The sequence below is a fragment of the Panulirus ornatus genome, chromosome 30 (assembly GCF_036320965.1).
Source record: "Panulirus ornatus isolate Po-2019 chromosome 30, ASM3632096v1, whole genome shotgun sequence".
Classification (NCBI taxonomy): Eukaryota; Metazoa; Arthropoda; class Malacostraca; order Decapoda; family Palinuridae; genus Panulirus; species Panulirus ornatus.
The window spans coordinates 21,374,963-21,381,394 of record NC_092253.1 but is presented as its reverse complement, the minus strand read 5'-3'; positions in this window follow the sequence as shown (position 1 = coordinate 21,381,394).

Here is a 6,432-nt window from a genome sequence, read left to right as displayed (position 1 = left end):
GGTCGTCATTTTCAGTCATGCAGGGGTTGAGGTGGGGTTCTGTACTGCCTCGTACACAAACATTGATCAGTAGCACGTCCTGGCCTGGCCCGGGTGTGGTGATGGTTCACTCAGGGACCACTACAATCGTCTGTGTACGTGTCTTGTTGTTTTTTTCTTAGCTTAGTCTAACTTTTAGTCTCTGGATGATTACCGAAATTAATCACGTTTCACGCTCGGTGATGAAAGAGGTCGGTAATGACGCTAGTTGGAGAATAATGCAAGGTTCTGACAACAAGGAGCTTGGCTGACATTGGTAGGGTCCTCCATGTGTGTGTGTGTGTGTGTGTGTGTGTGGGTGTGCGTGTCTGTGTGCGTGTGTGTGTGTGTGTGTGTGTGTGTGTGTGTGTGTGTGTGATTACTATTTACCTGTAACGGAGAGAGAGTCTTATGCTAGTGTTGCCCCGTCTCTTAACCTTGTATACGTGTACCATGTTTAGACTCCTCTGTGCGTATATTCGCGCAATCACACACACACACACACACACACACACACACACACACACACACACACACACACATACACACACACACTAACCTAAGGCAGGTACGCCATTATTCACCAACCACCAGGGGAGAATAAACACCTGGGTTGGGTGTGGGCCGACTATCACCTTTAAGATTCGAACCTGTGTATATTTGTTTGACCCCTCCGTGTGCTTTCCTGACGCTCCGATACAGAAGTTGGTATAACACGTCACATGAGGAGACTTGATCCTTCCTATGGCTTCTCTGTACATAATAACTGCGTAGAAAATCATATCGAACGTGAATATTCTTTGCGAATCGTTAATGATGAATATAAGCAGAGGGAAGATCAAGAACCATGAATATGCGGTAATATATGTCTAATACGTCATGAGAAGGTGGATAGATGATTCATGATTGACATGAAAACAATGAATTTATATGATATGCCAAACACATCCATGAACTAAACGTCCATACTGCTGTAAGTCCAGAATGGCAGGGAATACTCCAGAGAGAATCATATAAATCAGACTAGGTTCTTCTTGCATAAGTGAACCGCAACATATATTTTCCCACAGAGGAAAAAAAAATATATATATATATATATATATATATATATATATATATATATATATATATATATATATATATATATATATATCTTTTCTTTTCTTTCAAACTATTCGCCATTTCCCGCGTTAGCAAGGTAGCGTTAAGAACAGAGGACTGGGCCTCTGAGGGAATATCCTCTCCTGGCCTCGTTCTCTGTTCCTTCTTTTCGAAAATTAAAAAAAAAAGAAACGAGAGGGGAGGATTTCCAGCCCCCCGCTCCCTCCCCTTTTAGTCGCCTTCTACGACACGCAGGGAATACGTGGGAAGTATTCTTTCTCCCCTATCCCCAGGGGGGATATAAAAATAATATAAATAATATAAATATAAATATATATAATATAAAATATAATACAATATAAAAGTGAGTCAGTTGTTGTTCGCTGATGATACAGCGCTGGTGGCGGATTCATGTGAGAAACTGCAGAAGCTGGTGACGGAGTTTGGTAAAGTGTGTGGAAGAAGAAAGTTAAGAGTAAATGTGAATAAGAGCAAGGTTATTAGGTACAGTAGGGTTGAGGGTCAAGTCAATTGGGAGGTGAGTTTGAATGGTGAAAAACTGGAGGAAGTGAAGTGTTTTAGATATCTGGGAGTGGATCTGGCAGCGGATGGAACCATGGAAGCGGAAGTGGATCATAGGGTGGGGGAGGGGGCGAAAATTTTGGGAGCCTTGAAAAATGTGTGGAAGTCGAGAACATTATCCCGGAAAGCAAAAATGGGTATGTTTGAAGGAATAGTAGTTCCAACAATGTTGTATGGTTGCGAGGCGTGGGCTATGGATAGAGTTGTGCGCAGGAGGATGGATGTGCTGGAAATGAGATGTTTGAGGACAATGTGTGGTGTGAGGTGGTTTGATCGAGTAAGTAACGTAAGGGTAAGAGAGATGTGTGGAAATAAAAAGAGCGTGGTTGAGAGAGCAGAAGAGGGTGTCTTGAAATGGTTTGGGCACATGGAGAGAATGAGTGAGGAAAGATTGACCAAGAGGATATATGTGTCGGAGGTGGAGGGAACGAGGAGAAGAGGGAGACCAAATTGGAGGTGGAAAGATGGAGTGAAAAGGATTTTGTGTGATCGGGGCCTGAACATGCAGGAGGGTGAAAGGAGGGCAAGGAATAGAGTGAATTGGAGCGATGTGGTATACAGGGGTTGACGTGCTGTCAGTGGATTGAATCAAGGCATGTGAAGCGTCCGGGGTAAACCATGGAAAGCTGTGTAGGTATGTATATTTCCGTGTGTGGACGTGTGTATGTACATGTGTATGGGGGGGGTTGGGCCATTTCTTTCGTCTGTTTCCTTGCGCTACCTCGCAAACGCGGGAGACAGCGACAAAGTATAAAAAAAAAAAAAAAAAAAATAAATATATATATATATATATATATATATATATATATATATATATATATATATATATATATATATATATATATATTTTATTTATTTTGCTTTGTCGCTGTCTCCCGCGTTTGCGAGGTAGCGCAAGGAAACAGACGAAAGAGATGGCCCAACCCACCCCCATGCACAATGTATACACACACACGTCCACACACGCAAATATACATACCTATACATCTCAATGTACACATATATATACATACACAGACACATACATATATACCCATGCACACAATTCACACTGTCTGCCCCCATTCACTCCCATCGCCACCTCGCCACACATGGAATACCTTCCCCCTCCCCCCTCATGTGTGCGAGGTAGCACTAGGAAAAGACAACAAAGGCCCCATTCGTTCACACTCAGTCTCTAGCTGCCACGCAATAATGCCCGAAACCACAGCTCTCTTTCCACATCCAGGCCCCACAGAACTTTCCATGGTTTACCCCAGACGCTTCACATGCCCTGATTCAATCCACTGACAGCACGTCAACCCCGGTATACCACATCGATCCAATTCACTCTATTCCTTGCCCTCCTTTCATCCTCCTGCACGTTCAGGCCCCGATCACACAAAATCTTTTTCACTCCATCTTTCCACCTCCAATTTGGTCTCCCACTTCTACTCGTTCCCTCCACCTCCGACACATATATCCTCTTGGTCAATCTTTCCTCACTCATTCTCTCCATGTGCCTAAATCATTTCAAGACACCCTCTTCTGCTCTCTCAACCACGCTCTTTTTATTTCCACACATCTCTCTTACCCTTACATTACGTACTCGATCAAACCACCTCACACCACACATTGTTCTCAAACACCTCATTTCCAGCACATCCATCCTCCTGCGCACAACTCTATCCATAGTCCACGCCTCGCAACCATACAACATTGTTGGAACCACTATTCCTTCAAACATACCCATTTTTGCTTTCCGAGATAATGTTCTCGACTTCCACACATTCTTCAAGGCTCCCAGGATTTTCGCCCCCTCCCCCACCCTATGATCCACTTCCGCTTCCATGGTTCCATCCGCTGCCAGATCCACTCCCAGATATCTAAAACACTTTACTTCCTCCAGTTTTTCTCCATTCAAACTTACCTCCCAATTGACTTGACCCTCAATATATGTATATATATATATATATATATATATATATATATATATATATATATATATATATATATATATATATATATATATATATATATATATATATCGAAATTTTGTGGCCAGACAACAGGTTAAGGAAATGAAGTAATATATTTTTAATCAACTTCAGACTCAGATATGACAGTCACCCGTGCTACACACACACACAAAAATATGCAACTGTATTTTCATCCTTTTTTTTGTGCCAAAGTTAACGAAATGATTATTGATAAAAAAGGAAAACTGGTATTCACTACTTATTACCACATCTTCTTGCTCTCATTCTGTCATGTCTTCCTGTTCGATCAACGCCCCACCACACCACACCACACCACGTACTGTCCTTAAGCATCTCACCTCCAACACCTCCAGACATTGGTACGTGGGGCTTCCGGCTCACAACCACAGCAAAGCTTGGTCTGGCAGCTAAAGCTGAGGATGCAGCAGTTTAGACGTGCATCTAACTGACCCAACACCTCATGACCACATAGCATCATACCTCATCTTCTCCCGTGCACATGCCCACATAGCATCATACCTCATCTTCTCCCGTCCACATGACCACATAGCACCATACCTCATCTTCTCCCGTCCACATGACCACATAGCATCATACCTCATCTTCTCCCGTGCACATGACCACATAGCATCATACCTCATCTTCTTCCGTCCACATGACCACATAGCATCATACCTCATCTTCTCCCGTGCACATGACCACATAGCACCATACCTCATCTTCTCCCGTCCACATGACCACATAGCATCATACCTCATCTTCTCCCGTGCACATGACCACATAGCACCATACCTCATCTTCTCCCGTCCACATGACCACATAGCATCATACCTCATCTTCTCTCGTCCACATGACCACATAGCATCATACCTCATCTTCTTCCGTCCACATGACCACAAAGCCCCATACCCCATCTTCTCCCGTCCACATGACCACATAGCATCATACCTCATCTTCTTCCGTCCACATGACCACATAGCATCATACCTCATCTTCTCTCGTCCACATGACCACATAGCACCATACCTCATCTTCTCCCGTCCACATGACCACATAGCATCATACCTCATCTTCTCTCGTCCACATGACCACGTAGCATCATACCTCATCTTCTCCCGTCCACATGACCACATAGCATCATACCTCATCTTCTCTCGTCCACATGACCACAAAGCCCCATACCCCATCTTCTCCCGTCCACATGACCACATAGCATCATACCTCATCTTCTCCCGTCCACATGACCACATAGCATCATACCTCATCTTCTTCCGTCCACATGACCACATAGCATCATACCTCATCTTCTCTCGTCCACATGACCACGTAGCATCATACCTCATCTTCTCCCGTCCACATGACCACATAGCATCATACCTCATCTTCTACCGTTCACATGACCACATAGCATCATACCTCATCTCCTACCGTTCACATGACCACATAGCATCATACCTCATCTTCTACCGTTCACATGACCACATAGCATCATACCTCATCTTCTACCGTTCACATGACCACATAGCATCATACCTCATCTTCTCCCGTCCACATGACCACTTTAGGTTTCTCTCTGTCTTTCCCTCTACTTACGTGTCATGAAGGGTTTCCCCCCCTCATAATGACACCTCCTCCAGATCATAACCCGGAACACAGTGATAAGCCAGTTGGGTAACTGATGCAGAAACGTTGGGCAATAACAGATAATCATCAAGCAAAGATTGCCTCTCCAGCAATGTGGATATGTAGCCCAGATGGATGACATGCATTTCACATGATACAGTTTAGCTTTAAAATAGAAATACATATATATATGAAATGATAGTACATGAAAGTGAAAGGCGTAGACTAAGTTTTCTGTCTATATCATCACCACAAGACCTCCTTTCATGTACAGACTGAATATATGTCAAGTTTAAAATGGCTACTAGTTAACCCACTCGACGCACACTATCTATGACCAAGGGTTCGAGACCTTAGAATACTACTGTGTTGTCATAGGATAATGAGATGTTTTACTAGTGCTCTCACGTGTGTGATGACGGACCAGAGCATTCGAGGATCTAGGTCTAGCAGGTGCCTGGCGCTCCTCCCTAAGCCTATGAGTGTATCCTGTTCGCAGATGTTCTGCATCATCAAACGTTTGATGAGGAAACTCACACTCACAGAGCGAAGAAGACTCACTAACGTATCATAACATTTACTGATGACAAGGAGAAATGAATGAGATACTGAGTTACAATCAGGACCAAACACGTTCGTCGAGGCTGAGCCAGAGAACCAGCAAGGTAAATGCTAGTGATAAACTGGACTGGAATTTACCGAGCAACATTGACCACCTGAGGATAAGGGTTAAATGAAGACACTGGATCCTCACTGATGATAACTAACACATTCTACCTTGTAATACGAGGTGCACAAGAGACCCAGGTGTTCAACACCGAGCTACTTGTCACACAGTGTCTTTCTATTTATCATTTACTATTTAACTCCATCATTTTTCTCCATCTCTTTGTTAAACTCGTCCTCAAATCTCCACACCTTCACTAGACAAGTAGATCTTCTTTAGCTCACGTCACGTAAGTCTGTGTGGTTATTACATGCAGTACACATCCGCTGTATTGTCTCACCAAGTTCGCTCACCAGGAGGGGAGGAACCATCCACTATTCATCACTTCTTCTCACCACCACCTCCGCTCACTTCACCTCCCGGGTTCCTGATTTCGATCGAACAAGATTCTTTACAAACCTC